Source organism: Dermacentor variabilis, chromosome 1, assembly GCF_050947875.1.
Source record: "Dermacentor variabilis isolate Ectoservices chromosome 1, ASM5094787v1, whole genome shotgun sequence".
Classification (NCBI taxonomy): Eukaryota; Metazoa; Arthropoda; class Arachnida; order Ixodida; family Ixodidae; genus Dermacentor; species Dermacentor variabilis.
This window is the reverse complement of record NC_134568.1, coordinates 25,088,147-25,105,288: the sequence shown is the minus strand read 5'-3', so window position 1 is coordinate 25,105,288 and position 17,142 is coordinate 25,088,147.

The window sequence follows — 17,142 nt, the reverse complement described above, 5'->3', positions numbered from 1 at the left end:
TTCAAACACGGTATATCTCGATTTCTGACGGCATCCACAAATAATGAGATTACAAAGAATTACGAGTATTCAGCGCTTTTTTTTTCAGTAGTGCTCCGGAGCATGCGACGCGTTGCCTGATGAGCATTGCTCAATTCCAGTAGATATGTCTATATCTACGCACAGCATCTCCCAGTTCTCTGTTTCCAACAAGCACTTCAACAAAGCGCATAAAAAAGCGCGGACACGCAGGCGCAGGCGCAGAGAATGTTTGCCTGCCAATGCCTGCTAGCGCAGAAACCAGCGCCTTCCGCTGGGATTCGTAGAGAGGGCAGTCGCAACACAGATGTTGGAGAGTCTCGGGCTCTTGGCGGCGTTCACAGTACGGGCTGTCCGCACGGTCGATTGAGATTTGCATAGCGTCGAGTGAAGGCGATGCCCAGGCAAATTCAATGAAACATGCTTGGTTGGCATCGCTTGAAACATAAGCATCTTTGTATTAGCAAATTATGCTCCCACAATAGCAAAAAAAAAAAATCCTACGATTCTCTCATTGAGATGTGGCTTCGTGAACCATAAGAAACTTCTCAAGAACTGTAAATCCCGCTCTTACTTAGTGCGCCACAAAAGAATCAAGAACACTAGAGATGGGTGGCGAGGCCTCCTTGAAGCTCTCCTAACACCTGGGCATGGCGTCATGGCATTTGACGCCGTCTTCTCGAACTTAATTTTTTTTATCGGTACAGATGAAGTATATTGTAGCGTTAAAGTGCCAAAAACTGGACTTAGAAAGCTTCGAGAAGCTTTCCTTCAATAAAATGGCTCCGATACGAAAAAATACTTTGATATGTGCGTGACGTCACGCTGGCGTCCTAACGCCGAGGGTTCGGCCCGAAGAGTTAAGAATTTGAACTGAGACGTTCATATGTTTTGCGAACAAACCTATTGCCGCAATAAAAATGAAAAGGGAGATTTTAAAGAATAACCCGTAAGTTTAAGCTCATTAAGTCTTTTCTCTCTTTAAGCTTTTACATTGAGCAGAGTTATGGGACATGGGTTGCCTCAGCCTTGGCTGCATGCCAAGCGATTATTTTTGAGGGCTTCCTTTTTGCCACTACGCACAGGTTCAACCCGGAGAACAAACCGACCATCCACCCGGTCAGTTTCCAGCCGTTCGGAAAAGGCCCCAGGGCATGCCAAGGTCGAAGTTTCGCTCTCCTCGAGATGAAGCTTATTCTGTGTAAAGTTCTCGCCAGATTCAAGCTTTCCGTGGATGAGGAGCACCACGAGGTGAGCGACAAAATTCTCACGCCTTTGCTCGTCGGCATTCACGGTGTCATATAACGAAAAATCGATAAAAATTGCTAGCTTTGTTCTCAATACATCCTCGTCCATCTTTCGGTTTGGATTTAGTAACCAAGCAACCAGCACAAAAGCAATTTCAATCAACGTAATGTTTTCCTGCCTAGGTAGACATAATAAGTAACATCGTGTGTCCTATAGCTTCCGTGCGCAATAACAGCCTGTGGTTCCATGAGATCTTATGTAAAAAGCGTTGCTTCTATATATGGCCACAAGGATTATTGGATGTGGTTCGTACAAAGCCCTATCGATGGTCCATACAATAGTTACTTTATTATAATAACAGCACAGGCATATTGCCTTCCAAATGCAGTCGGACGTCTTTACGAAGTCTGCAACAGGAGACGTTTGATACGCTACACAATTCCAAGAATGCTTGCCTACTCCGTCAAGTGTATGCTTTCACACCAGTGCGGTGTATTGGTACAAAATAAAATTTAATTACTGTCTGTGCTATTTCAGAATGGGCTTCAGCTGAGCTCTGCTTTCATTGCTTCTTTCTCCCCAAGTGGAGTCTGGATGAAGCTGGAGAAGTCAGAAGTGTGTTCAGAAGACCTGTGATTAGCTTTATTCTATTTAGTTGTCACCAGAGCCCGTGCCATATTTTCGATTAATTTTGTATGGTCTAGATTGCTGTGTATCCTTGTTTTTTTTTCGCTTTATGTCTTTTGTAGCTTGGTTTTCCTCGTAGCAAGCTTTTCTTTTCTTTTTTTTGTACTTTGCTTTGGTGTTGTAACCTCCTTTTGTGTTGTAGTTTGCTTTTGTTTTGCAGCTTGCTTCAGTTTATATCTGGGCAACCTTTATTTTTTTTTAGTACTTTTCGCGGACTGCCGGGCTTGGGCTCACCGGTTTTTGAATTTGTACTATATTCATGAAATGAAGTATATTATTATTATTATTATTAGTAGTAGTAGTAGTAGTAGTAGTATTGAATGAGGTTTTATTATTGATAGACAACATAAAGTACAACGCAATATTACACAGGAGGAGGTCCCGAGGTCAAAGACTGTAATGGGACATCCTGTACAGCGTATAAGTAAAAATATAAACAAGAGTTGCAACAAATAGTATTCAAAAGATAAAGATATTCAAAAGATAACAAACTTAGTAATGCTTTAGGTTTGGCAGTACTATACAAATCAGCTGCAGACGTGCTAGTAAAAAAGTATAACCGTTATTATTACATTCGATTAATTACAGAAAAATAACGCCATTATGAAAGTAAATTGATAATGAGACCTAACCAAATAAACTTTTATTTGTGTTGCGTAGCCAAATGTACATTTGGAAGGGAAGAAAGGGGAAAAAATACTTAACTAAGTGGTTGCAGATGATAAAATGTGGTCTTTTAGTTGTCGTTTAAATTGAAATGATTTACATAACTTAATAGTAGGAGGTAGTGTGTTCCAAAAAGAAACGGACGAAAAGTGCACACTCTGCTTACCATAATTTGCACGTACCATGGGAAGAATAAAGATAGTGTTTAGTGCAAATCGCGTAATATTAGACACGTTTGAGATATCAGTTTGCTTTTGTTTTGTAGCTTGCTTCAGTTTATAGCTGGCTAAACGTGCTTGTATTTTTTAAGTACTTGTCGCTGACTGCCGGGTACAGCCCGACAAGCCTTCTTGGCTTGGGCTGACCGGTCTTTGAATTTGTACTATTTTCATGAAATGAAGGATATTATTGTTATTATTATTTACCACTTTTTTTTTCATGATACAGGCGGCCAGATTCCTTTACATCTGGATACGAAGTTGCCGTTTGAACTAGTCGACGCTCGAAAGGTGCACAAGAAAACATCATCCAATGCAATTATATTAATTGTACGTTCTTAAGATACACATAATCAGCGTACACGGCGTTTTTTATCAAGTCTGTCAAAGCTTCCTTGCTGGAGTTATTGAAACTTTAAACTCGTAGTTTCTTCCATGTGAGAATATTATCAACAACGGACGCCAGAAAACGGGTGGTATATTAAATTTCTTTCACTTATAAAGTAATCATAATTATATGTTTTTCGTTAGTGCCGTTCGGCGGCCCTTCACAATGGAACTCTTGTAGGTGCTGTCCATAGGATAAGAAAGCTGTTTTCGAGAAGCCCAAAAAGTGCTTCTCAGCTAGGCGCTGGGGCTATACAGATTACGTGTGCAAACACGTTGGCTGATTAAGTTTGGCAACGTCTCCAAGTCAATATTACGCAAGACGAACCATTTGAACAATTTTATACTGCTTATTTAATGAAGTACGCAGTCGTGCCTACTCTTGGTAAGCCGGATAGTATCGTCAGTACCCCCGTACAGTGTACACATACTCTGTGTCGCAAGAATGACTCCCATCGCAAGAATGACGCAACGCAAGAATGACTCCCGTCGATTAGGCGCCATATTGATCGCTTGCAGTTCGATCTAGACAAAGGCAGGTGAACATTGGTACTGAAGAAACTTAGTAGCTTCCACTTTATGCATCCGTCGGAGGTCAGCACCACCGCGAGCACTGCCACCTGTAAGGTTTCCTCCCATGCCATGTGAATGTGTACCCCATGTTAAGGACCGCCATTGGTTTTATTTATTATCGCCTGGATGTGGTCTTCCATAATGGTAGCATAGAGTAGTATCTTCGGCGGGCGCAGGTCTTTTCCATGCGGCACGCGAGGTGATACGCATTTTACCGTGAAGTGTCGCATTTGTTGCCAGTGTTTTGAACGTTCTCTTCTCTTATCATTGCCATGCAATAAAATCGCTGCAAAACATGGGACTCAGGTGTGGGTGGATTGGGTACCAGGCCACGCGGGCAACCCTGGCATCGAGGTTGTGTGCAGCACTGCTCGTACTTGTTCCTTCTTTGCTGGGAGATCAGGATCGTACGTGGGCTGAGGAATGTGCCGCCCAGCCCAGGACGCTAAGAGAATGAATCCAACGAAACAAACGACTGGAACACCAGTACTCACGAACAAAGAAGCGATAGTCTTTGCGCTCGAGGAGTGGCGAGCGTACGTGCCTGTACTTGAGGTCATACCCCTCATGCTCTCCGCTTTCCCAGGCCTCCAAGATGCCCGTAATCGCCATCGTGGTACAGCGAAAACTCTAGAGAAGTGGATCTCTCCGCCCTCGGCGGTGGCCAGCGCTGCCCTGTGGGACATCGCCCCGAAGACTGACGTCGCTAGGGCTTCAGCGGCGATGCGGGTTCGCCTCCATCCCCCTCTCCTCTAATACCCTACCCATCTCCCCAAACCAGAGCATAGACCACAGAACCATCGTTCTTTCAATAAAATTGATTCATTGATCATATTGTGCTATCCGGATCGCAGAGTGCTCTTGACTGCCGATAATCGATGCTTCAATACGATACTTGTCACTACAGCCAAGAGATCAACTTTGTCAAGAGCTTTCTTCTTGGCGGCTGATAGTATATTGTGACGTCCTTCTTAAATAAAACGGCCTGCCTCCCCTCACATTATTATTTATATCTTATTTTTTTCGTGTGCCCGGCGTACCGTGAGATCAATAGAATGATCGCGCTCTTTTTCAACGTTTGTTACTACTCAGTATGCCGGGCAATCGGCGATTGATTGACGCTTCCAGACTGCAGTGATTTCCGCTTTCACCGGATCTAAGTCAAAAGAAGCTTTGAAGGAAGACGTTTCTTTTTTAATAACTTTAATCACTGTCACTTGTTTTGATAGAAGTAGAAAGGACTCATTGATAGAAGCACTCTACCCGATAAGCACCATCGGATCTGACAGCCGAAAACTTTCGTTCAGAATACGATTTGTTTATTCTGTCCTTAGTACTGCCGAACAAAAGTAATTTAAGAATTAGGGCACCAGCACACGCATTGACACACCAGCACACCACTGCATTGACAGAACGCATTATTATCTAGAGGCCACAAACCCGGAGAGGTCGGCGGCCAGGTCGCTGATCCACATTGTCCTATCCACTGGTCAGGAAAGTTTTCATCGAGGAACTGCCTGCCCTTACGGAAGACTATATGACGGTGCTTCATAGTAATGAAATTATACCTGCACAGTGCGGGATGCTCAGAGGCAGCTAAGGCACAAACTCGGACACAACACCTTTCGAAACGTGTTCTTTATATCTGTCACCTCGTCAAGTTTAATGAATAAAGGGGAAACCGAGAAAAGGGGGAGGGGGGGGGTCATCCTGAATAATGCCACATCACACATTAGCTGCTTGCCTGACATAGCACTTGCGTTAGCATAGTCACTTCCAGCTGTTATCTCACCAGTACAACCGTACGGTTCTTACAAAACTAATCTATATCAAAGCAAAGAACATTCTGCAAAAATTCGGGCAGATCTCACCTACGATAGACTTTCTATCCACGTATGCGATTACCCAAAACGTATAGTATGAGGTACGTACCACCCTGAAGCTAGCTCCTCTATCACACTTCTCTTTGGACACGCGGCGCTATGGAGTGTTGCCACCGCAAAGTCCACGCGAACGTCCTTGCGTGGCCTCCGAGATCGCGCAGCCTCCGAGATCGTACCGGCGCTGGGATGAGGCGTTACTGCCAGCCAAGCATTCATATCTTGTACTAATAGCACCTAGCCCGATATTCGAGCTGATTAATGCCTATTCTAATGGAATCAATCTATTATTTATTTGTATCTCTATTACCTGTCCATATAGGTATGCTACTCTTAGCTCCGTCTTTTTGCCTTTCCATGTGCCGCAAATCCATAAATGCTCCTTACATGACTCTTTCACACTCTGCCACTTTATAGCCAGCCTAATTATTATGTCTACACTTCCGTCATTCTGTTGCACCCCTAGCATACAACACTGCCAATAACAGGCGGCTCCTCCGAATCTCGCAGATGCGTTTAGGGCCAGGTGTGCACTCTATGGGCTCCGTTAATCAGCTGCTTTTTGATTTCCAGCAATTTTTCCTGCTTGCGGCCACTTGCATGTCTATGCAACAAATTTTAACATCGCTGCATACATCCTTTGCGCGCTTTTTCTTAACTGCATGTGATTTAATTCTGCTCTTTGTCGGTGTTTCGCGACACTCAATACTTAATCTAACTTCCTGATTGCCTGCGCCCCGCCTAAGAAGGCTACTGCCTCTAGCATGAATGAACGTCCAACAGGTGCTGCTACATTATCGCTAAAACGTATCTCGTCACGTAGAAAAGCGCCTTCCCGGACTGCTCGCTGCATTTCTGGGTGTATGTCAATGAACGTAAAATTCATTGCCTTAGCTAGCGTTCAATTTTTCCTGTTTACTGCATGCACTGAGATTTCGGTTTAATTATCCTGCCTTTGAGCATTTGGCACCGTCCTGCAGTGTTATTTTCACTTTCTTTGAAACAATCCACCGATCGGTGACCGATTCAGCTATTTCTCCCTCAATCGGCGTCCCTCGTTCCTTCAGTATGCCAATCACTCCGCCCATTATGACCACGAGGTGCCTCTCCTCCATTCTGTCTCACATGTGTTGCTTGGCTTTGGCTATCACTTCCCAAATCGGTTTCCCCTGAAACGGGCTAATCTGGACGCGCTCGCCTCTATTATCAACGCTTTTACTTTACGCGTGTTTGAATGCCCTAGGACGACAACTCGACGCTTATTCTCCACCTGGCCGCCAAAAACTGCACTTAAGGCCGCGATGCCCCCCTCCCTTCTATTATCCTCATCATTCGCCTTGTTCCCTTCTTCCGTGGCTGGCACGCCCGCGGTAGCCTCTCCGTCATCGTCACTGACGTGTCCGCCACCGCTTTTCCGCGTGGTGGTTTCGTCCTCCTTTGCTGCTCTCGCTTCGAAGCCAGTCACATTTGCTTTGCTTGTCTCGAAACGTTCACCATTGCTTTGCGGAATGGTGGGCTTCATCTTCATTTATACGTTGGCTAGCTTATCTTCTTCCACCTTCCTCGTCTTCTGCTAGATCTGGAGTTCCTTTTCCAGCTTCCCAACCAGCATAAGCTAGTTTATCCTTCTTCTCTCGTCGGTCTAGTCGCGACCCTAGCACACACATATTACAAATAAAATCTGCCCCGTTCACATCGCCTAACAACTGAAACCGCTCTTCTTCCAACGCATAGGAACGCTCGCACTCAGGACAACGCAGGTCTGGGTTCCTCCTAGTACCGACAATACTTTTGTAGTAGCAAAGCGTAGCAAAAATGTGACCATACCTTGAGAACTCCCCTTCATCCCCTCCACTCTCCCTTCATCCCCATCACTCTAGAAACAGTTGCACCCTATGGGGTGTATATTGGCCACACAACAATAATCGTCGTCTGTCTTGCCCGAATTTCCTTTCTTGAAAACGCTGCGCTCGCTACTTCCCTGTCGAGAATGTTCTGTCGTGCTAATAACGCCCACGGCGTTCGTGACTTGGAAGAACCGGGCTCGCAGCGTTAAAGAAAGGACATGCGGACAAGGCAGATGACGATTATTGTTGTGTGGAAAGGTACGACCCAAAGCGTGCAACTGTTTTTAGTGTGTTTTTTTCTTAGACTTGCCTATCTTGTACCGCTACCTATGTCTGTAAAGGATCCGGTCTTATCAATCTCTTCCCTGCTATTTTCCCACCAATTCTCCAAATGTCTCTTACTTACCTCGACTGCTGACGGGCTGATGCTTCCGTCCACTTTAAATCCAAGTGCTTCTACAAGGTGTACATTATCTAGGGGTCTCACTGGGTGAATCCCTTCGCATTTGATAAGAATGTGCTGAATGGTCTCAGGATTTCTGCTGCAGCATACGCATGCCTCGTCTATTTGCGAATAGCTGCAGCTCAAGCCTCAAGTAGCAAGGCACTTTCCTTCGTGTTATAGTACAGATTTTCCCTATAAATTTCTTCCTTCGTGTTCTTTCAAATCTCCATTCTCCTTTCCTCGCATCCAATTCAATGTCGCTTTCTCTCACTTTCTTTCTGATGACTCCTGGTTGCCTATTTACACTTTCAATTGCCCTGTACTTGGTTGCCAACTTTCCTGACCTCTTCCTCCATTCGGTGTCCAGGCAATTCAGGTACAGACACTTGTGCCCTTTGGCCGCGCATTAATTTTGATCCAAGGTTCCCGAGTATTCAAACCTAATTTTGCTCTGCGCTTCTCTGAATTCAAACGAAGCACAACCCATGTCACACTGCATTGCCTCATTTGTGCTTTTGCCGTGAGCTCCCAAAGTCAACCAGCTGCCGTTCATTCTATCATTCTATCGATTTTATTAATTATTGCTTTAACGACATTGTATTCCATCCCGTGCGTAAATACAGAAAAGTACTCTCAGTCTAGTGACCAGACAGCCGTCTTCAGCTTTCGCTGCAGCAGTCGTGTTGGTTCGCACCGGAGCATCGGCCGCGGCCGCTTCAATTGACTTGGCGTAAAAGCGTGCGCGTGTTTTCCTGTGGCACGCGCCAAGAATGAGGATATTAGAGGCTCGCATGCACATCAGAACGGCGATGACATGCAACTGCCCTTCTCGTACCACTTTAGCAGATGTAGCGGAGGCGCCTATCGTTCTCTTCGCCCTGTTGCATGCCTTAGTTTGGCTTGGCTTGGCTCGACTTCGTTGGCATTGTCGACAAGTTAGTGATCGAACGCTACGGTTTGAAAGCAACGATCACATATTCTAGTGGAATTTAACATATTGGAAAATAATTATTGGACGAAAGTGGGTTTGAGGCGTGTCTTCTTTTTTTTTACTATCGTCATCGTCATCATGTTCAAATGACATTAGTTTTCGAAGTGTGACAGCGCGCTGTGATAATCACATTATCGCAACAAATGTCATTTGTTGGAAATGACATTAAATTTGCCGTGTGACAGGGGTATAACTTCTAGCCTCGGCATTTGCGCGTGGAGTGTCGCCACCTTGCGGAGGAGGCGGTAGTTAAGTGATTGACACTATAGTCGGATACAACTTTAGAAAAAAGGGGAGGCCCCGCCCAGATGACCGAAGCGCAACAGCCGATTGCCTCCGCGACTAAAATAGTCCCGCTCGAAACATCGTGCTCCTGAAACGCGTAATTCTCGGTATAAATAAAGACCTTTGCATTTTGATGACTGGTTTATTAGAGATCTCATGTGCTACAGCACATGCCGGATAGCGGCAGAAAAATAACCCCGTGCCTTTCACAACGCTGCCCGTCGTCTGCTCTTTAGCTCCATTGCAAGCGACAAAAGTAGAAAGAGCAGCTCTGCAACGCTTTTGCGCTTGTTCACTTGTACACGGCGTATCTACTACTCGTTTCTCAAGCATAAAATGAATCAGTTGCTATTGAAAAAGTACTTATATAAAACAATGCATTTATCGCAACCATTACAAACCTGGGGCGAGAATACGGTCGAGGCAGGAAGGCGCAAAAATGCTTCATTCATCGTTTTAAATAAGTACTCGTGGTTTTAAATAGCATAAAATTTATATTTTTTGGTTTTGTGTTTTAACAATTTCACAGCACGCGTTCTACAGCTTGCGAGTGCAGTGAGAACTGGTGGACAGCAATCAATCGACGGTGCCACACAACGCTTGAACACCGTCGCTAGACGCTCGGCTATCTCACTGCTGATACAGAGGTTTAGCTTGTCCGGTATTCCGGTAAAACGCAGGCGGACGGGGCATTGAGGCGTTGGGGCAGCAACACGATTATGCCAGTGCCGAAAATTTACACCAGCAGCGAAGAAGAATACGCTCGGTTAATGCAATTTTAACTGTTTCTGTCTGTTTGAGCACTGCGCCACCAGGTGGCTGCACCATGCAGACCACTCGACAGCTCACGTTTACGCCTCCGCCCCAACACCCCGGGCGTCCGCCTGCGTTTTACCGGAATACCGGAAAAGCTAAACCTCTCTATTGATAGTTTACGCTAAGTTGACGGCGACAAATCTTTGCGTTGAAGGCTTCTTCTGCAAATAGTTTTTGTTGCGCGCACTTTTCTGATTACTCCTGAGAATGGTTTTGCTTCATCACTTCACCCCGTCCGACGAAAAACGCAGCGACACAGTATACGAACACCCCCGCCGCTACCGTAGGCACCAGTCTTTGGAAAACTTTCTCACCGTAACTTCACTCGGGAGCGAAATAAAACAACATGGAACAAGCACGCAGGATGTGTGTTCGCAGCGGTCGCCGCGGGAACCTGTTTTCAGGCAAAGCGTAGCGCAGCGCCAGCGATGCTCGCTGCAATGTTCTTTCACCGGATCACGGCTCAGAATCTATGCACGCGGCACAAATGGCGCACCGTAATCTCGCTGTAATATTTCCGGCATGATAGACCATCACAAACAGTTCTGGAATTCACTCTGACGAGGGGCTGAAGCACACAGCTGACGCGACCTCGCCCAGTTCGAAGCGCGGGCGGCCATCTTCTCCGTGGGCGGGGTCACCGGCTGTCTGGCTCATGACGTTTGTCCAGAGCGCGCGCCCATTGGTGGATGCTCGTGTGCCTCCGCCTCGAAGGAGTAAACGCCCCCTTTTTTCTAAAGTTGTATCCGACTATAGGTGGCAGCACGTTAAAGGTAACAGCGCATACAGACTCACATCCCACCCAATTTTAGGCTCGTTACACTCGTTTTTTTTATTATTATGTGCTGAGTTATTTTCTGTTGCTGCGTATTCCTGGCATGATGAGGTATCATTTAGTACCATTGTCTTGTTCATTCGTCACCTACAAGTGAACTTACCCACGGTTTCTTTCCAGAAGTGGTTGCAAGATACCCAGATATGAGGTATGCCCAATCTGTATGGTTTCCGCTGAGAAGTCATTGTCGTGAAAAAGCCATCATCGATCATCCATGTGTCGCGTGCACAGACGGCACTGTCGTAGTGTCACGGGTTTGCATGGATAGGATGGAAATGGCGCTAGAAGAAATTATTGTCGGATCTAATCTATCATACAAACCGTCGGGCCTACAGTATAGCAGCAGCTCCAAGGTTTCTTTATTGTGGATGACAATGTGTTGCTTTCTAACGGGCAAATTGATATACTATCTCTAGCTAGTATCTGTGTACACGAAGGTGAGACTTAGAATTGAAATATAGCGTTAAGAAATCAGGTCTTATGGCATTCGCTGAAAACAGTGAACAGAAAGTCTCCATACAGGGCCAGGAAGTACCTCGGTTAAAAGAATACAAATACCTCGGTTTATGGATAAACGAGTTCAACAGATATATGGAAACACATGAAACACTAATAGCAAAGCGGAAGAAAAAGGTAGCCATAATGAAACACATAGCTCATAGGGGATAATATAGGTACGAGGTGCTCCTTGGTATGTGGATAGGTGCAATGGGTCCAGGACTTACATTGGGAAATGCACTTGTTTTCTTGAAGTCGTACGTATATTCAGGACGCGACGGCAACCAAAGGTCCGTGGGACGCCTCGCGTTGGGCACTCACGTGAGAACTACAAATGAAAACTACAATTTGACAGGTTTGAAGTCACGGAAGCTAAGCATAAAATTGATTTCGAAGAACGATTCAGGAATATGCAAAAAAGTAAATAGGTTGCAAGAGTATTCAAGTACTTGTGCAGAGAAAAAAATTACTCCCAGTTGAGGAGAATAACTAGAAAGCACAACAGCAAAAATTCGACAGGTATAGTAAGCAACATGGCAACAAATAACGTTAAATACAATATCAGAGAGGCTGAAATGGTCTCTTTGGTAGCGGAAATAGTAAAGAAACCCACTATCTGCAACTACCGAAAAGTTAGAAGCGAATTCGCTTGTAACTTTTTGGTAGTTGCTGATAGTAGGAATTCGCTTCTAACTTTTGGGTAGTTAGAAGCGAATTTTCGGTAGTTAGAAGTGAATTTTCGGCAGTTCGTAAAGCGCGGGATCTGATTCGTTGTGTCAGAGCAGCCGAAAATTCACAAGCCGGATGTCCCGGTACGACCAATTGTGGACTATACACGCTCGCCGCTGTACGAACTGCCCGGCTACCTGCACCGCATTCTTAGGCCGCTTGCAGGACTCACGCCAACTTCCGTCATAGACTCCGCTCATTTCATTGAGTAAATAAGAAGCGCCTGCATTGACGATGATGAAGTCATGATCTCCTTTGAAGTAAAGTCAATGTTTACATGCATGCCTATTCACTATGCGGTCGAGTGCTGGAGGAAACGTCTCGAGGCTGACTCTTCTTTGCCCGAACGCACGCCATTCGAATCCCACGACCTTTGCCGCCTTCTAAAATTTTGCCTTGAAAATACGTACTTCATCGTTAACAAGGAGTATTACAAGCAACTATTCGGCACAGCGATGGGAGCCTCTATGTCCGTCGTTTGCACCAACGTTGCTCTAGAGGATCTGGAAAGTGCCGCCTTATCTCCGTTTGGGACGCGACCAAAGCTATTTCTAAGATACATGCACGACTGCTTCTGCATTATCCCTCGCCGCCACACAACAGATTTCATCGAGCACCTAAATTCATCCAAGCCTAGTGTACAGTTCACGGCTGAGAGGAACGGAATGGGCGAATTCACTTCCTGGATATTCTCGTAAAAATGACTTCAAGCGGCTTGAGGACTAGTGTGTACAGAAAGTCAACGCACACGAGAACGTACCTGAGCTTCGACTCGGCGCACCCACTTGGGGAAAAGCGACCGGTCGCAGCAGCACTCTTTTCCTGGACATTCCGCGTCTGATCCAGCCCCACGAAACGTAGGCAAGAGCTACAGGTTGTGAAAAGGAACCTGTTGAACAGTGGTTACCCTCTACAACGGTCCAGAACGCAGGAGCGCAAATCGGCGAAGCCCCGCCGTGAAACAGCGAAAGAAACAGTGAAGCGCGTTGCAGTACCCTACACAGTGGGAACAAGCAAAGCACTTGCACGAATTTTCAAGGGCTACGGTATTGAAATCGCTCATGTGCCTTCCCGAAAACTTGGCCATCAGCTGGTTCGCGCAAAAGAATCTTTGAAACACAAGGACTACCCGGGCGTGATATACAAGATACCCTGCAAGGAGTGACGCGTCTTACATCGGCAAGAGTGGAAATCTTAAACGGCGCTTGAAACAACACATGAACGACATCTCCAAGGGCCACACAGCCGCGAACATTCTGGCAAAATATCACGAACTAACCGGACACATCATTGACTGGGGCGCGGCAGCCACCATCATATAAGAGAAACACTTTTCTGCCTGTTTGCTTTTAGAAACATTTTACATCCACTCAACTAGACACACGATAAACAGGACGCGGGGTAATCTTCCTCAGATATACATCTGAACGCTGCGCCACCTCACCCATAAAATGCCGCACGCCCATGCTTACACCTTCATTGTGATCAAGGGACCCATACGGGGCACGAAACGTCTGTCCTTTATTTTTCTTTTATTCTTGGCGAGTGCACGGTTTTTGGCACCAATATGTTTCCTCTCCAGACGAGTTTTCGTCGAACACTTGAATACGAAAGCTTAAAGTCCCACCTGCACTGCAGTTCTGATGAAGTGGTGAGGCTTTCCTGCCTTGGGGGTATCTGTTTGAAAACATTTGAAAGCAATAGGTAGTGGCTGCCTTTGAAGGCGCGCTGCATGGTACGCTGCTGCTCGGTGCTGCAGCGCCGGACGTGCGCGCCCGGTGTCAGCCTTATTCACACGTGGCCGCAGGACAAGAAGATGCGTGAAGCTCGGTTCGCGAAACTTAGAACCGCCAAACAGCCATCGCCTACAACTCGGGTATGCAGCAAGCACAGACCCGAGTAAGTTTGCTGCATGGTTCTCGGGACTGCGATGTTCGTTGAGTAGCAGAAAACGCGCACTGAGACACTCGCCCGCGCCCGCTGCCCGGCTAATGTCATAACGCTTTGGTCTGTGAACTTGTTGATGCTAGATACTGGCAAGTACGTCGCAATGGAAAGGCAGCGGTCAGAAGCACATTAATAAAAGGCCTGGCATATGGTTATGTTTGTGCTATGAATTAATGTAGTGGATTACGAAAAAGAAGCAGTGGGAAATCGCGCGCTGAGAAGACCGGTAAACATACAGTGCGACGCAACCTTACACATAATATAGAAATGTCGAAGCATTTAGAAAAAGAAAAAAAAAGCGATTGAGTCGTCGCCACGGGATATCACAGTCGCCGTAGGCATCGAAGTCTCTATAACGAATTTATTTTGGAACCGCCGTGATAGCGTCCACGCAACAATTGTTGCTTGTGTACTGTCAAATGCTCAGATTCTGCGGCCTAAAGCTCATGGCACGGTGCGAAAACGCGCTTGCAGCGAAAGCGAAACATTGTGCGTGGTGTAATGGTTGAGGTCGAGCATGAAATAGATGGTAGCTGGCCCACGCCGTCGTCCAACTTATCCGCGCTGAGAACGTTGTTGAAGGGAGAGACCTGTTCTCATCGAGAACAAGGAATATGGGTTTATTTACAGTATTTACATGAGAACGTTGCAGTTAATCACTCTAACATGACTGACAAAGGAATGCACTCTCAGCAGCCGCACAACAGCTGCTTCTAAACACTCTGTCCTCCCTAGATCCCTAGGTGAGGGAAGAACGGCCGTTCAATCTGCTACCATTGCCATTTGTTGGGCGTGTTGGTAAACTGACTTGGAAATCATATTTAGCGCCAGCAAACAAGGACAGAAGGGGAGACAACACCACAATGCGCTATTCTACATCTATTCTGCACCAATTCGGAGCGTTCAAAGTCATCGTAGCCTTTGAAGGGAGGGTTTACACACACACTTCCGCACAAGTTTCACTGACCACGCCGAGGTGAGTGGGTTCTCGCGGACACGGTGCTTGACCCGAGCCGGCTCCTCTTCAACCCAGTGTTAACTCCGCAGACAATGGCCGCCGCGTCTGTCCATGACTTCTAAGCTGCGTAAGACGGCAGCACAAAATATCTTTCAGGGGCTCCCTTGCTTCAAACAGCCCGTGGCGGCCACGGCGAATCCACGAACAATACTTGGTACGCCGACCGCGTTTAGTCATAGTGGCGCCGAGTGTGCCGTTGATGCGGCACACCGTCGTCCCTACAAAACGACAGATGGGACTCCGTAGCCCCGTTTACATGAATGCGACAGTGGCGCATCGCATTTCCAAGCGCATTTGGGAAAGGCGATGCGACGCAGTTTACATGTAGCGCCTTAACTTTCGCGAGAACGTAGCGCCACATGGTGCCATATAAGGGAAGTGCAACCGACTTCCGGTGTAACTGGTTTCCGGTAGTAGGCCGAGTGCATGTTGGTGGTTGAGTGCCGAGAAATAGACAGCTTTAGTCTAGCGTACGCAACTTATAGCGTAGGCTATACGCTATAGTGTAGCGGACGCAAAGCCGCGCACGTGTTTTGCAGCTTTAGTTGGCCAGCGAGATCTTCAGATCTCAGAGGCCATATGCCGTCGTTGCGGCTATTTTCCGACTCCAGCGATAGGTAGCGCTGACAACTTGAATGTTTCTTTCGTTAGGCTTCCACTCGTTCGAAACGAGAAGCGATCTCGAAAACACTACAAGGGTATCCGTAATACTCTGTCGTCGAAGCGGCCTGAGACTAAGCGAAAGCCGTTTACACAAACATTTGCTGCGAACGAAGTGCATTTTACAAAAGCAACGCCAAATTCAATTCGAAGCGGGCAGCCGGGACCGCCGCCATGTTGATGGCTAATTCCTTCCCATCATTCCTAATGCGACGATCCTGCGTTTACATGCTCCGCGAGAGTCGACTCGCGCCCGTAAATCTACCCTCGCCTGGCGCATTAATGCGATGCGCCTTCCTAGCGCATTACTGCTGTTTAGATGAATGTTATGCGCTAGAAATGCGATGCGATGCGACACTGTCGCATTCATGTAAACGCGGCTCGTAAGTTCTCGCCCCAATACTGCGCATGGGCGGAAAAATAACCGATATGCGCTATGCTACCTCTAGGGATTTTTGTTCGCCTGTGCATAGGCACTTCGCTGGAGAAAGCTGTTTGCTCTTTGCATCCCTAGGCGAATCCAAGCTGGCTCGAAAGCACGGCGTGCGCGGGAAAGAAGGAGGGCGCGAGGCGATAGTAGTTCATTGTTTCGCGATTGTAGCATATCAAAACATGGCAATCGCAAGGGGATGAGTCTGTCTGACTCGGCCTACATTAATGCCAAAGCATTCGTCCTACCGATGTATTAGATATTGTCACGTGGTGGTGACGTGGTAGAACATAGTAGCAAATACTGTGAAAGACAAAACTAACTTTTATTGGGCGAACCTGTGCCCACAAAAACAGGCTACACTTATAGCACAACGATAGCGGCGAACACAGTCGGCGATCGTCGAAAATCTGATCAGCGGGTCAAGTGCGTCGGCTTTTATAGATCGGTGGTCAAATGTTCCAGATTAACCGCTGGGACCCGCGTGTCTTCCACAAAGTTCTACACTAATCGCGTCGCGCATAGATGCAATCAGATTACACAAGTTGCGGTGAAAGACAGTGGACGGGACCATCGATAACATTCCAGAAACTTCTTTTACATGCAGGCGCGTCTTGCGCTGTGCGATAACATTTGTTAGGCGGCAACACGTGGTCGCCAGATAAAGTTAAGTACGTGTGTCAATATCAATGTAGGTGGGCAGATTGCCTAAACAAAACTCCTGTAACGGTGTGGAGCCACGTTTACCTAGTACCCGTCAGAAGGACAAACTAAAAAAAAAGAAGCGTTGTGACTTATTTATATAGCCATGAACTAATGTGTACATTGGGTTACGTGATACATATTATAGTGACAGCGCGAGCCTTGTCCTGACTGCGGGTAGGAAACGCACGAACACGTTAAGGTTACTGAGCCGTAACCTTTCTCCTAACTTTACTCCTTTTTTATTGAATGGGAAGGATAA